The following is a 16,336-nucleotide window of genomic DNA, read 5'->3' on the forward strand; positions in this document are numbered from 1 at the left end:
TAATATACAAAATCATAACAGTCAACAGTTGAACATTTAGGTCGCTTACAAAGATTAAAAAAAATCCAAGGTCTTTAACTTTAGTCAATAAGGATGTTGTACTACTAGAACGCTTCATGATGATTTCAAATAATTTCTGAAATTCTTAAAATTAATTCTGAAAAGATGAAAAGAAGTAACTGAATGAAGTTCTAAATTATATGCTCCTATTCAACCACTGATAACAAACATGAGTTAGAGAAGTCCCAGAGAAGTTGGTGCTGTGCACAAAGTTGGCCTCAATAACTACAACAGTTCACCTGGTCTTAAAGCAGCCAGACTGAGATATGCAGTAAGTCTTTAATCTTTAAAAACTAAATACAGAAATATATTTCATTATGGATATGTATTATCTTACGTACATTTAGCATGCTAAAACTCCGCCATAAGTCCAGAAACTTGTCAAAAAAAAAAAAAGGTATCACAGAATATTGCATAAAAATAAGTTTACATATTATATGCATGTGGATCAAGAGACTCAGAAGTTGTATCAATTTCTTACACATCAGAAAACCTACAGTACAAACTCAGATTATAGCTTAGCTAGCTGACAAACAAATGCAAAACTAGCCCTACAAACACAACTGCAATTTCCCAAAAAACATTATAGCTTTTCATTTCATCCCCAGTTAAACAATGAAAAGCATTACATAACGGTATTGCATGTCTTCAGAAATACTGTCTGTATGTAAAAAAGATATTCAATACCTAGTCTCTAAGAATTAAAGCTTGGACTTTAAAAATAATTCCAGTTGTATTGCTGACATATTTTCTGCTATATTTTTATATTTTGAATGTCTAAACACTTACTCTATACAACTAAAAATCTCTAAAATTAGTAGTTTTATTTCAGAATGATTGAGTGCGGGTTTAATTTTGTAGATGTGAAAACAGTAACACCTGACAACATAACAGCAAAAGTAGCTTCCTCTGACCCCAGGTCTTACCTCTTTCAGAGCAAGGAACATGAGAGCATATTACAATTTGTCAGCATCGAATATGAGCAGTATCTACCGCAGGGCTACTTGTGTGGCAGGCCCTGGTCCTGATGCAGACCGTAAATCAATTCTGTCCAAACTTTCACTTTAGGAAAAACAAATGTTTCAGGAAGCTGTTACAACACACCGATGCAGTTCCTCTCAAGAGAATTGGTGTATTACCTACCAGCTCAACCAGCCAGCCAACGTACAGCTGCTCCCTGATGGAACTGTCCTGCAGAGGGAGGTCAAGAAAAAATTGACTCAAAGGTGAGTCCAGTGGCTGGAGCACAGTGTGCTTACAGAAGCACAGCCAAATGGCCAAGGCATCCCAGGCTCAAAACTAATGGAATACATAAGAACAATATGAACAACAAGGGCAAGTGTCCAGACGGAACATGGCATCCAGCCCAAACTTCCTTCTCCTAATCAACAGGGAAGAGAGTGGAGCATGACTTGAATGCGGTCTCTTAGGTAAAACATTCCTCCTTCTCTTGCCTTCTTCCTGGGCTACGAAAGGCAGAAAGATGCACCAACCAAGTACCCAAGCTACTGTAACAGAGAGGATCTGCTTATGGCTACTTCTCCCAGCTAGACATTCAGAGTGAGGTTGCATGTAACAGCATGACCCAGTAAGAATTATATCAGAAAAATAGCAATATAAACAACCCCCTTCTTGAAATCATTCACTGTCAAGTCTCTAAGTTAAATCAACACAGCTGATTTCAATGGGCACTAGAAAAGGCACAGCAGAGGACATCATCTTCCACTTTTAAACAGCAGCCAGCTGTTAGACTGGTTCAGCAATAACGTGCAATTTCATCCGCAGTAGCTAACACACAAAAACTATGTTTATGTGTATATATAGCTATAAATAAATTACAAACACCAGCTGATGATGGAGCTTCGTTCCTTTATACATCTGCTTTACTGCGGGAGGCTTAAACTTGCTCCTCAATTTCAGCATCAATTTCTAAGATCTTGCCTAGCCTAGTCAAGACAAAATATGACTGGGTTAGTTAGCACATACCTCCCACAAGACCAATAAATACTTTCTTCACACTGATCTGCCTTGGGATTCTTTCTTTACTTTTCTCCATCCAGATGGACTGTTCAACAGCGTTCCCAATGGAAATACTGTCTTACTCAAAATTGTAGAAGTGCCACTTCACCCAAATCATCATGATCATCACAACAATCCTTACAGCCTTGCATCACAGCTGATCAAATTTATACAGAAAAAGAATTCTGATCCAATATCTATTCTACTCCTTCAGCTCCCGGAGTACCACACATCGGTTTGTCCTAGGCCGACTCTTTGGGAATTATACCTTGATTTTCTAGACCACTGGAAACAGAAAGTCAAAGTGTCACATATGAATGCTGAGCATTCAATGAAACTCAGTAAGTAGCACAGGCATTCCTCTTTTAATACAGCTTTAATCACTTGATAACACACATTCTGGATCTATTTAATGCAGAATGCTGACAAACGGGAAGACAGGAAAATAAACTATTTCAAGACAGTAGATAACTGGACATATTGTGTTTAAAACAAAATAACAATGCCAATGTTCTAAAAAGTCACCAGTTTGATGCTGAAAAGAAGCACACACTATTTATAGATTCTCCCTCCCCCCCTTTTTTAAATAATCAACACTGAAGCTAAACAGACGTGCTTAATTTGCTCAGAAGCAGCACTGCTAGCCAAGAGCGGCATTTGAAGCATTACTGTAGCAGTAAACTTAACAGCTGCAACAAAACACATCCTGCTGTCCACCAAACAAAGCAATCCAATTCTTACTACATTTCTGAAGAACACTGTATCAAATATCTGTCGCTAGAAATGTTGCAAAAAATTAATATACTGAGAGACTGCTGACAAAAGCAACAAACCTTATCTGAAAATTATTTGGGAAGCGACAGAGAGCAGAAAGCAAGCCCTCTTTCACAACCAGTAAGCGGCTGCTGACTGGAGACAGTTCCCAAGCACTGGGAAGAGGCAAAATCCATGAGGCAAAACCAATTCCAGCTGTGGACCAGTCCACTGAAACAAGCCCATTAACACAGGCCACAGTGATGGCGTGATGCCAGTTGCAAGAAAAGGGCTTCAAAAATGTGTTAATGTTATCTCCGTTCACGCAGATCGGGAGGACATCCACCTCGACCACTGGTTTTGCCCCATTTCAGCTCCAGAGAGTAACTTCTCTCTGCACCAATTAATGAATCCCTTAATGATGTCCAGAAATAAGCAAGTGGCCTCGTATTAAAAGGATTTCACATCTTTTACAAGCTCTCGAAGGGAGTTCAACATATTTTACTCGTTCTTTATACATGAGACGGTTTTGTACTGGAAAATCTGACTGCTGTCACCGAGACCATAAGCGAGCTGGGGCACTTCACCCACAAGGAAGCAGCCGGCCTTCGCATCTTCCAGCAACTCCAAAGCTTCCTCTGTAACCAGCCTCAAGGCTAACAAGAAATGCACATACACACATTTCTCTGAGAGGAAGACTTACCGGATGGAATTCCTCATCAGTGCAAATAACCTAATTCTCGATAATTGATTAATCTCTTCAGAGACAAAGCAACAGCATGAAATAGCATTTGAGCAATGTTTTCCATCACAGAACCATGGAATCAACCATGCAGTACAAGAAGCACAGAAAGACGCGCCTGAACATAAAGATGAACACATTTTTGAAGTCTTAACAACATATGGTTTTGTTAAAAATGCTAAGGACACAAGGACACCTTCAGTCTCCCACTCTGCCCTCCTTGTATGCCTTCCTCTCACATTCCATCCTTCCCTTCTTAAAACTCCTCAAGTTTTTAAATTAATGGAGAAAAATATTTGAAAAACAGTTTTGAAGAGTAAGTTCTTGGAAGTTACGACTTACAGGACTTCTAAAGAGTGTAGAAAAGATATTCAACTAGATAAAGAGGTGAAGGGTCACAAGGTCAAATTTTATTGTTTGCATTTTCCGCTACTTAGATTTCAAAATCAGTGAAGTATAAGCTAATAGAGAGGAGAAAACATCCACCACCACCAACAACAAAAACAGACTATAAATTGAAACTGCCAAGAAAGGCATCTCAATTCCATAATCAGCTTAAAAAAAAGTACCTGATTCCCATCAGAGTACACTACTTAGCAGCTAGCACTGAAGGAAAAAAAAATGAAAGAAAGAAAAAAGACTACAATTCTAAAATTTTAATAAATATAATAAAGTTGTAAAGATTAAATAAAAGATTGGATGATATTTTCAAAAAAGTAATTCTGAAGGAACACACAAGATATGGTTATTACCAGCCACACTATTCTAGTAGTTAGTGTTTCCCAACGAAGGCAGGGAAGTTAACTTTTATTCCATCACTATCTGACATGGAATACAGGACAAGCATTAAAGCGCTCTGTTAGTGTATGAAAAGCAGAAAATTAAAGTGCCCCATTTATTTGTACTCTACTGCCTGAAATAATTTCCTCTTCTTCAAGTTAAATATATTAATTCCCATTTAAGTAGACCAAACACGAGCCTATTAAAGGAAAACAAATAAAAGATTAAGCATTTGAACAAGTTTCTTTCATCGCTGACAAGAAATCAAGTTGATGCTAAGTAATTTTTAAACAAAACCTGATGTGCAGTTCTTGGATTCCTTACGGTACAGCTTGCATTTAGACAATTTGGCTCATTTTAATTCTTGCACATCTCTACTTGAACAATTAGCCTGTCAGATGGACCTTCTAGATGCACGGCGAAATAATTGATCCTTGAGATCAATCAAACAAAGCTCAGGTTTCTCCTCCATGGGAAGAGAGTGCTTTAAGAGTTAGGCAGGGGGAGGAAGCACAGCGACTGGTCCATGTCAGACGCATCCCTGTGAGACCACTGAGGATCCTGGTATCTTACGTTGAAGAGGCAGCTGCTCTCCTCCCCTCTAGCCAAACACAAAGGCTTTGTGTGGTGGTTTAACACAGCAGGAGAAAGACACAACACAAAACACAGAAAAAATACAGTTAACTATACATCTCCTGTTGCTGAGTATCACTTCATTCCCACTAGTTAAACAAGGCTTAGCTAAAACAGAAAGCATGGTAGTGTATCAATATACCACAGAGCACAAATTCACATGCTAAGTAAGTGTTTAACAGTATATACACATATATAAAGAACTGGTAGAAGCCGGTAATTTAGAAATCAGTTTCAAACAGTGAAAGCTTCACTCACCTCTCTCTTTTATCACACTCAGAAACCTTACTTGATTTAATCACTCACTGGAAAAACCTTGCTGGAATTTGTGATGTTAGAGGTAAGACAAACTGCAACATGCAGAAATAATACTACGACTATACTAAACATAACAAACATCTTGCTACCTCATCCTCTCAATTTGCTCTTCTCAGTCTAGCCCCTAAAATGACAAGTGTTAAAAGATGCTGGATTTCAAGAGCACAGTGATGTTTCAGTGTACTGACGTGATACTGTCAGAGGTAACTGATTCCATCTTTGCTTTTTTTAGAACTGCCTTAATGCATTGTTTCCAAAGTAACTTTTCACCAATGAATACATGCATGCTGCAGTCAGACTTTCTTATATTTGTATTTGTTTGGCTTGTAAAAAGATACAAACATACTTCTTGTTTATAAAGTTAAGGAAGTCCCAATACTTTTTTATGTGTAATTTACATTGTAAGACAAAGGAATCATCGGTGGGGGAGCTTTCTTTGCAAATTAGCACAGAATAACACCGTTAGGCACACTTGTTCCAAGAGTTCATGTTGTAAGAGCCACCCTCAAAAAACCCAGAATGAATGGAGCAGCAAAGTAAGCTCCAACCTTTGGTTTTCTCAGAAGCAGCAGCTAAAAGGCAGCTAACAATCTATACAAGCATTGCGTGCGTTGAGGAGAGGCAGGGCATTAACTATGCAGAACAAATAAAATTCGAGCTGCTTTTTCCACAACCACACTGTGGAAACCGATCGGCCACTTCAAGGCTGTGGCGATTTCACCCAAGCCACAGCACGCCCAATTTCAGGGCGCTCAGCCTCCCCACCGATGCCCCTTCCTAGTTGTGAAGGATTCATCTCCGATTCAACTGGTTCTGCACGCGCAGCCGAGGACGGCCACCGCGAGCCATTTCATAACCCGGCTCCTCCGGCCCCTGTGACGGGAATTGCCAACCCCTGCCGGGATGCGGAGGGCCGGGGCTTTTGCTGCGCCCCCATCGGGGCCGCACACCCGCGTCCCCGACACCCGCGGCTCCCCGCTGCCCGCACCCAGCCCCGCCGCGGCTCCCCGGGGGCTCCCCGGCCCCTCTCCAACCTTTGTCCTCCCGCCGCCGAGGAGCGCAAGGACGCGGGGGCAGCCGCGGTGTCGCCGTGCGCCTGGAAGCGCAGCCCGGCCGCTTCCCCCCCCCCCCGGGCCGAGGACCCCCCCCCCCCGCGGCCTAGCCGGGCGCAGCCGGCCTCGCCTAGCGATGCTGCCGGCGGCCTGACAGACGGACAGGCGGCCGTGCGGGCGGACAGACGGACAGGCGGCCGGCCCTGCCCGCGCGCGGCCGTTGGGCGCGTGCCGGGGCTCGGCGCTGAGGGGAGACGAGGGGGGGATAAGGGGAAGGGGAGGGGGGGTGTGAAGCGCCGCAACCCGCCCGCAGCCTCACCTGGAACGGCGCCGAGGCCAGGCGGTGCTGGCGGTGCCGGCGGCTCCCTGAGGAGCCCGGCGGCCCCCGGGGAAGGGCTGCGAGGCGCCGGGGGTGGGGGGACGGCGGCGCTACAGCGGCCCCCGGGCCAGCCTCCGCCCCATGGCGTGCGGCGCGGTCTCTATGGCGACTGCGGGGCCGGGACGGAGCCGGCCCGCCCGCCCGCGGGGAGGGCCGAGGGCTCGGGGCCGAGCCGGGGGCGCTCAGGGGGCTGCGGAGCGGCCCGCGGCCCCCCCCCGCGGTAACCCCCTCGCCGCCGCCATCCCCGCGGCGCCGCCGCTCGCAGCCCGCCCGCTCCGCCGCCTCCGCCGCCCTTCCTCGGCCGCCGCGCCACCGAGCCCGCTGCCCGCCGGGGCCCGCCCCCTTCCAGCCTCCCGCGGCGCCGATTGGGCGGCGGCGGAGATCCCCGCGGGGGGATTGGCTGGCGGCGGCGTCAATCACTGGGAGGGAGGAGGACGGGCTTGAGGCGGCGGCGGCGGGGCCGGGGTTGGTTGAGCGGCGCGGAGCCCCGCCGCAGCCGCCCCCGCGCGGTGCTGAGGGGACGGCGGGGCCCGGCCGGGCCCGCGGGGCTGCAGCTGGAGCCGCCTCCTCGCCGCCCCGCCGGCCGGAGCTTGGGGCTCTGAGGAGAGGGGCTCTCCGCTTCGGGGGGCTGCGGCTGGGTGCTCGGCCCCCGGTACGTGCGCGCCGCCACGTACCGGCTGCAGGGGGCCCGGCCGGCAGGGCAGCTGCGTTAGAAGGAGCGGGATGCGGGTGCCTGCAGCTCGGCACAAAGCAGGGACCCGGCCCTGGGGCTGCCGAGCCAGCCCTGACTGCTGGCACTTGCTCAGGGGCAGCTCCACCAAGGGGCTTCTTCCTTCAGAGAGAGCTAACGTTTCTCCGGCTTGGAAAAAGAAGAAACTGCATTTCTTAAAATTCGTGCTACTTTTCTGAAGACAACATCTGCAAGTGTATCACGTCAGGTATCATGGCCACAACTGATGCCTTTCTTAGTCCCCAGCTGTTTGCATGTAACACTCTGGATCTAAACTTTCAAGGAAAAAAGTTTCCAGCTCTTTTGGATACTAAGTTAATGCTTAATATGTACAGTCTTTCTATTTACTGCTGAAATCAGTAACATCAGGAGGTATTAATGTTACCATCCATTCCCCAGCAGCTGAACATTACCACTGAAATTATGTAATGACTACTTAAATGTCATCTTCCTCTTTTTTTTTTTCCCCTAACAATTAAAGTAAGAAAAAATTTACTAAGAAAGCTAATACCATGAAGGAGTGTTCATCTTATGAATGGAAATGAAGGAACCCTGGTCTTACATACCCAGGAATGGGGTCAGGAGGGTTGCTTTTATTTTCTTCAGTAGCATAACTTTTCCCCAGTTGCAAAATGGAGTTTTGCCTACCTTTGACAGACATTTACAAGTTCTCTGATGAAAAATATTCTACTGGACCTAAATACTCTTCCAAACCTGTCTCTTAAAGTGACTGCAAAGGACCTCTGTCAAGGATAGCTCTGTTCTTTATACCCACTCCTCTTACATGCTAAACAAATAATTTTTTTCACATTCCCTCCTGACAGCACTGCCTTTCCTAAATTCCAGTGGAAGGTAGATGACTTCCCTAACCACTTCTTGTTTTAAATAATGCCAGCAAAACCTCCTTTGTGCTAGGTGTAACTGGGAGCTCATAAATATGAATTCACCTCTTCCTTATTGCTCCCCAAATAATGATGTGTTGCCTGAGGTGTACAATTCTTCAGGAAAATTTTTGATTTGATTAAAGAGAATGGAAAGGCCTTAACAAGCTTGTTTATCTGGTTTGTCTGTTTACGTATTTATCATTGTTAAACCAAGGGGCATAGTTTTTCAGTTTGTAACTCTGCATGTTAATTCACTGTCTAATATAACCACACTGTCATGCCCAGCATCATGCAAATCACATCATTAGCACACATCTTCTTAGCGTACTGTTAGTCAGCATGCATGCTGCAAGCTTTAGAAGACCAAATTCTCTTTCCCTTCGTCATCAGCGAGCTTTCAAGTTCTAGCAATCTGTTATGTCACTCGTTTTCAAATTACCAAGGAATCTTCATAAGTAGACAAAACTTGCATGGTTCAAATAAAAGTCAAGCAGGGAAAAAATAAACTAAAACTGAGCCTTCTCAAAAGGAAAATCTGTTTCCACTTAAGCGCAGGAGGTCTTTACAGAAAGGATCTAATCTTCTTGAATTCACTGCTCCAGAAATACACCAAGAGGTTCTTCAAGGCTTTCTGTTCTACTATTTTTGGTACAAAGATGATGGTAAATATAACAGATAACAGCATTTCCTCTCTCAGCGCAAACTTGCAGAATTATCTTCACCACAATAAATAAATAAATAAAATCTTTATATAACTATGGAATTAAGCTACTCTAGACTTTTTTACTGTAGTGCAATATGTTAAGCTTAGATGCATAGGGTTGACTGGATCTAGAAAAAGCTACCCTGAGCCAAAAACTGTCCTACACCTTCTCTTCAGATTGTACTGTGATTTTTTGTATGGGAGTTTGTCATGCAGCCTTTGAATCGGTATATCAAATGTATGTGAGGTAAGAGCCACCTCTGTATCTGCATGGAATGGTAATGAGCGTTCTAGATCTTCATATACAAGAAAGCTCTTAAAAACATAACAAAGATAAACATTTAACTGTGATGTAGCTGCAAATTCATCTAGTAATCTTTCTTTACTAGTTCTTACGTAGAAAGAAAAGGGGAAAGAAGAGGAGCTTCAATCTGTTGCAGATCTCAGTCTACTTCTGCTATGGATATTCTCTGGAGGGCAAGTTCTCACGTGTACATTTTACCTGTCTCTGCCTGTTAATAGTATACTTATATATTTCTTTTAAAAACTATTACTTCACTTTCATTATTCCTGAGAAACACTTACACTGAAATCAAGCTAACATTTTTATCATTTTATATTTGTGCTGAAAATATCACTTTTATAGATCCAATGATTAAAATCACAGGAAGGAGAAGATCATGATTTGCATCAGCAAAGTTTCAGATACTTCTCGGAGAAGAATTTCACCTTGGAATGCAAAAGAACAAGTACTGGAAACAACTGTCTGCTAGTTCAACTTTTCTGAAGCCCAGATGATTAGATCAGCAGACAGTCTGTTGTTTCCAAAACAGAGGGAAAATAAAGTTATATAGCAAATTTTTCCTAGTTAAATGTTGTAAAACACCACAAATGGGCATCACTGGATTTGTTTTGAAGATTTTTAAGTATCTCAGGTGATCAAAAGAGCAAAGTAAAAAGCACACTGTGTCTTGTCATAGTTCAATCCTAAATGTCTAACTTGGCTATAGATTGCAAGGAGACAAAAGCGAAGTGCTGCAGTCCAGAACTCTGTAGCTGGAAAGTAAGATGATTATTGCCATAAATTATTCCAAATTCCAAAGGCATACCGAACAAAACTTTATGGAAAGCTATGACCAAATAAACAAACAAAAAAGAGATGAAAAGTTATTTGTGCTGGTAAGAAAACTGAGCTCCTACTGTGTTTCATAGATCATGATTTCTAGACACAGACTGTCAATAAAGCATTTAGTCGCCACTGAAGGGACAGAAGGATCTTGGATCTTTTTCAGAAGAGCTCTAAGAGCAGTGTCCAGTCATTGTTTTTTGTCTATTCGACAGCTTCAGAAACTTTTTGGAGTCTTTTTTTTTTTTTTTTGTAATGGTCTCTTTTCTATACCTTTCTAAAAGAATATCAGAAAAGAAAGTCAAGATGTCCTGATTAATGTTGTTTAGTTCAAATGTTGTCTAGAGAGTGAGAAATGACATCAACATCAGTCATATAATAAAATGAGAACAGGGAGACTTCCTGATTAGAATGGGAGATCCAGAATTGAGGACAAATGTGAAAACTCTATGTCTTGATATTCTGCTAGGAGAAGAAGGGTTAATTGGCAGTGGTGCAGTGCACCAAAAGTACCAATGCTATGAGTTATGGAATAGGAAAAGGAAGTTTTACCTCATTATGTAAAGGGAATTTTGTTTTGAGCCCTCATAATACGTACATAATTCCATTTTGCAAAAAGCTTCCTGATGACTGGCTTGTGATGTTACAGTACCTAGTGAATAAGGTATGAAGGTGCGTGGTCTTATTATGAATAAGGCTGTAAATATTGATTCTGGTCTTCAGAAAATAGTTACAGCCAAGATGGTTACCAACCTACAATACAGGTCCACTCCCCAGCTTTTCTATGGCTAAACTAAGGCTATTTCGATGCCTTAGTTTTCCATTTGTAATGACTCACCATGAGTCAGGAGTGAATGACTCAGACATTATGGACAGTGCAGCTACTATGGATTAAAATCAGAGCCAGCTTGATAGGTACCTGCATGGCATTTCCCAGAATATACAGGAGCCCTGAGGACTAGCAGTTAAGTGCAATGCAGTTCATGCAAGTCTGCTATAATTTCCCCTTTGCCTGAAATTGGCTCCTGCATCCATGCAGTTATAACCTTTAAACATCTGAACAATGAAAATTACAGTATTTCTTCTCTGATTCATTTCATCTGTAAAGCTTTTCAGGCAACGAAATGAGTTACAGTCTGTCATAATTGATTTTGTTTTCAATAAACTATGTGGCATTCTAGTGTACAAATGGGGTCCTTTCAAATTGCCATCTATCCCCATTACCTCTTGCTGCTGAGTTTTGACATTCTCTTCCATTTCTGCAATTCCTTAAGAATTTCAAATGTTGTGATGTAACTTAGATACCTTTGTCTAACTGCAGCAATCATAAGCATCTAGATACCACTAAACTTCCTTCCTAAAAGTTCAAAAATGTGTAAACTGAGGTGAACATCCTGTAAAGAAATGATTGCTTTTATTTGCCTAACAATTTATGCCTATCAGTATATACCATGTGGTTCACAACTTTACAAAAGCCAAAAAAAGCAGATGGTCTACGTTTCATCTTCACACCCTCTCCACATCAACATGTTGGTGAGAATCTCTTCCTGCACACAACCTCTCCCACCAAACCACTAACATGCTGAAGACAGGTTGCAAAATACCTGCCTGTATCAAACTTACTCAGTGGCCTGCAGTCTAAGGCTGTTACTCCAAATGTTCATATTGTGAATTATCGTTTGCATTAAACACAGGAAGAAATGGAAAGCCACCCTAATATAAAACTGAAACACCAGTTTTTGGAAACTAAATGTGAAATGCCATTTGACTGCATGCATCACCCCAACAAAGCATTTAATTGGGCTAATTTGTAACACATCTGTCCTTGTGGACATAGATATGAATAATACTCTACAGGTAAGTAATTGTCCAAACACTTAATAAATTTACCTCTTTCAGATCCAAAACCACAGTACACCAATCTCCACTGTTAGTAGGAAGTGTGTGTTTTCTTTTTACACCACTGGGTGATATTTGGCGGACCCACATGTACAACCTCTCCCACTGGGTTACAAAATGCTGCTCTCGTTGTGGTCTCGGTGTCCAGGTTTCCCTGCAGGCCTGTAATAAAGTGCATTATGGTTAGTTATAGGTGACCACAAAACAGTAACTCAATTTTGAATATTAACTTTACAGCTGAAACAACTTCCCAATATGAGACAGGATGAAAAATACAAGTAGCATTGAACCCTAATTTCATTAAGATTGGATTGAAGTTATTTCTTACAATGATGCATTACTGAGCTTCCATTAGTTGGTTGAGTGACCTCTAATCTCATCTCTCTAGCACAAATTTAAAAAAGCTTCTTACTTTGCATAGTAGAAAAAACTACATACAGCAGCACTGCCACCTTCTGCTTGTTTGCTTTCATGCATGCAAGCAGTAGGTTTATACTGAGGACAGGTAAGATGCATTCTTTGACTAGTAGGTATCTGAAACAATAATGTTGTCACCTAAGACCCAGGGAAAACACAAGTCTACAGCTCCACAGATGTGGTTTTTTTCCACATGTAAATTTTGTCTGGGCAGAAAATAGGGCTTCACACATTTGTCCAGAATTTCTAATACAACATAATCCATCCAGAGCAATAGCTCAAAAATCCCAGGACAATGTATATATTTGTGTACTTGTGCTGTCCACAAGGACTATATAAGATCTAGTGATTATGCTGCACATTTGAACAGATGTAATACGTTCCTTGCAGCCTGCACAAGTGCAACAAGTCCAAACCAGGAATGATCCATGTGCACAGGACAAATTCAGTTCACTTGGGGTATATTTGATCATCTTGTTTCTGCTTGTTCTATCACTACCTGCCTGTGTAAAAAGTCATTATCCATCTTTTTTTATAAGCTCCCTTTAGCTGGGAGCTTCACATCTTAATTGCTTTTTCTTCTTAAGAGTTGTAGTTATTAGTATTGTAGTTTGATATAGCACTCTCTGCTTTATTCAAGACTTTGATAATCCAAGTTGCATTGATAACTAGTCTTCCACCTTTCCCTGACAATAAGCATGATAATACTGATGCATACAAAGGTGGTTGCCTAAGATGGCTCTTCCCTTCCCCAGAACCACAGTTTCATTATTCTCTCTCTTAGACCTCTATTTATTGATAAGAACAAAAAAAGAACTAATACAACATTAGGAGATACTGTAGAACAGCCTCTGTTGATTACTAGCCCAAGCCCCTGAGGGGTAAGATATGTTAACTTAAATCTGTTTTGCTAGTGAGGTCTCAATTCACACTCAGTTAATTGGCCTGTTTTGCAGGATTTAACCTGGTGGCATAAGAACCTCGAAATACGATTAGAGATGCAGGAGAGATTAGCGCAGGCAGGAGAGTTGAAGCCTTTTTCTCCATCTCCATTGGTGAGTCAGTGTAAAGACAGAACTACACGGACATCAGGAAATCAGTACTTCGCTCTTCCTCGGAATGCCTGTTCCTGGTATTTTCTGCCTTGTATTCAGCAAGGTGCCAGTTTTGAGATCTCATTCTGTCCTCTGAAGCAGGTTAGTAGTGTCTTTTACAATAAGTTACAGATAAGAATGTGTGTCCAGCTAAAAGGGCCAATTTTGTTGAAGCTGGTGAGATAAGATATAGGTTGTTTATGACAAAACTGCAAGCTAATTTTTTGGGGATAATTTGCATCCAATAAGTAATTTTATAAACAAATAAATAGCTGTGTGACAAGTCTTTTTCTATGTAGTTGGGGATATTTGACAGCAAAGGAAATGATAAGTGGCATCTTGAAAGTAAAAAGCTACAAGTATGCTGAGGGAAGCCCTGTGTTCAAAGTTAGCCAAGAAAAGCTCAAGAACAATATGGATAATATGGGAAAGATTTTCACATTTATTGGGCTTCTTCTGTTCAAAGAAATAAAATCCAGCATTCTTTCCCATTGCTGGGGGTGGGGGGGAAGCCTATACGTGTATGCTTTGTAACACTGGAGTGGCTCATGTGTGGGGTGTGTTTCCAAGAACTTGGGGGGGATTAGTTTCACTCAACTACTAGGAGCATTTGTGGTTTTACAGTAATCCCAGTCACAAATATAACTTGAAAAAGAATATATACAGCCTGCAGAGTAAGACAATGACACTTTTAGCTCAAAATTGCGCTTCAGTTTTTCCAGATGGAAGAACTTTCTTCATAGTGCTCAAAATCGCTACTACATGGCAGTGTTGAATAAATATTTTCAACACTTCACTGAACAGTTAGGGAAGGAATAACATACGGTATATTTACAGAATTCGTTATAAGGGGAAGAGGGTTTTCATGTTATCTGAAATAAACTCAATAAATTATTACTGTAAAAAAGTTATCTTAGGAGAAATACCCACATAGAAGCTGGGAAGACTGGATCTTCTGCCTAGTGTTTCCCAGAGACTAATTCCTCAGGAACAGATTAGATTAATTGTTCTTCTATCCCAGACTCGATGCATTCAACATTGTGCAAGCATTTATCCTAAAGATTCTTTGTGCAATCTTTGTAGGGTCAGTCAAGGAGTGATTGCTCCACTACAGCAACCAGTTATTCCTCTGCTTTCCTCTGTCAGCATAGCTCATACAAAATAGCTTGTGCTAGGCAGATGTTCTACTGCTGGAAGTCTGTGGTGTGGGTACCTCTGTTGTAGATGAATGTGAATACTGCATGAAGCTGGTCTTGTAAATAAAATTGCATCAAAGAAGCTAGAAATAGCATTTGAGAATTGTCAGAGGCAAGGATTTACTAGGAGAGTTGTTCTTGCACAGAGAAGTTTCATGTTTTAAGATTAGGCATCTGAGAATGGTGGAGGGATCTATACCAGAATAACTATACAAGACTGACTGTATCACTGTTTATGAAATTCAGCCTCAAATTTCTTCATGGCTAGAATAATACAACATGAAGCCTCAAGTTTATATCTTCTAACGTCAAGTGCCTCCTTAGTAGATGATTTTTAAGTGAAGATTGGCCTGTCTACAAATTTTGTACAAATGTTAAAGCAAAAGACATTCACCGAGTCGGTGTCACTCAGTGTCATTCTCAGTGACACTTATCTACAAATATGCCTAAGAATTTAAAGGCAAATATATATGTACATTTCACAGAAACAAAGAGTGATGTATACACTAGCCCTTGAATGTGAACTGTGTATCAGTAATTTCACAGTAACAGATTCTCTCCATTGCATGCTCTGAGACCTGAGTATCAAGAGCAACTACAACAACAACAAAAAAAAAAAAAAAAACTTATTTGCAGCAGCCATCTACAGCTATTTAAGTTCAAGTCATGAACTGCTTAACTGGTGAAGCAATCAAAGCTACTGTCTCTGGGCTTAGCAGACAGGCTGTCAGCTGAATTCTTATGGAGGCTTAATTCTGTACCAGCAGAGCATGATCCTTTTGAAAGAGGGCTGACGCATACAATAGAAGAACAGTGCAAAGAAAGTGTTGTCATTTTATGACTGCTCTCTGGACTTCTTTGTACAGAGGTGTTTATCAGAAATTAGTATTTAATTATTTTAATCAAAATGGTTATCACAATACGATCACAATCAATATTCAACCATAACCGATAATCAGCCTTAATCATTAAAATTAGGGCCCTGTATTTCAACTCAAAAAGTGCCACTGGTCTCAGCACCTTTGAAAATAAGGCCAGAAAGGAAAAATACCATGTATGTTGGACATTCTGTGTATTATGCAAAAGACACGCAGAAGTGAATAATTTTAAAGTTAAAATAATTTAAAATTTTAAATTTTAAAAAATTTCCTCTCTGAATGCAACATAAAATTAACGCAATGTGAATGATTCAGATCTCATAGGCATTCAACTGTTTGAATAATCAAATACATGAAGATATCTAACCATATCCTAATCTGAATAGAAGAACAACCTATTCCTCACCTGTCCAAACAGAACTGATTTGTTCCAGCACATACAGATGAAGACACCAGGATATCATTACCTTTTTTAACTGCACTCTACAGGAATCTGCTTACCTGATGTTAAGCCTCATTGCACCTGTGGATCCTTTAGTGGGTAGCATGCAGCTATACTTCTGGAAGTTTTGTCTGTGGGTACTTTTCATGCTGTTTTAGCTGATACCAGTTTTAATTAGGTGAAGTTAAGTAGTAGAGCCTACTAGCTTTAAAGCAACTATGCATGAATAAA

The 16,336-nt window shown here is 41.6% G+C and overlaps 1 protein-coding gene across 3 annotated transcripts in view; it reads right to left on the minus strand.

The window, feature by feature from the left end:
- TTBK2 (tau tubulin kinase 2) overlaps positions 1 to 7,033 on the minus strand; it is an 84,266-nt gene extending 77,233 nt beyond the window's left edge. For 2 of the 3 annotated variants that reach the window (XM_068684009.1, XM_068684007.1), the window contains exon 1: positions 6,677 to 7,032. The gene's annotated coding sequence lies outside the window, so the exon portion shown is untranslated. Of the gene's footprint in view, positions 1 to 6,676 lie in introns of all 3 variants that reach the window. The other variant, XM_068684008.1, reaches the window with a different exon arrangement.
- Between the last annotated feature and the right edge of the window lie 9,303 nt (positions 7,034 to 16,336).

The sequence above is a fragment of the Anas acuta genome, chromosome 5, assembly GCF_963932015.1.
Source record: "Anas acuta chromosome 5, bAnaAcu1.1, whole genome shotgun sequence".
NCBI classification, from domain to species: Eukaryota; Metazoa; Chordata; class Aves; order Anseriformes; family Anatidae; genus Anas; species Anas acuta.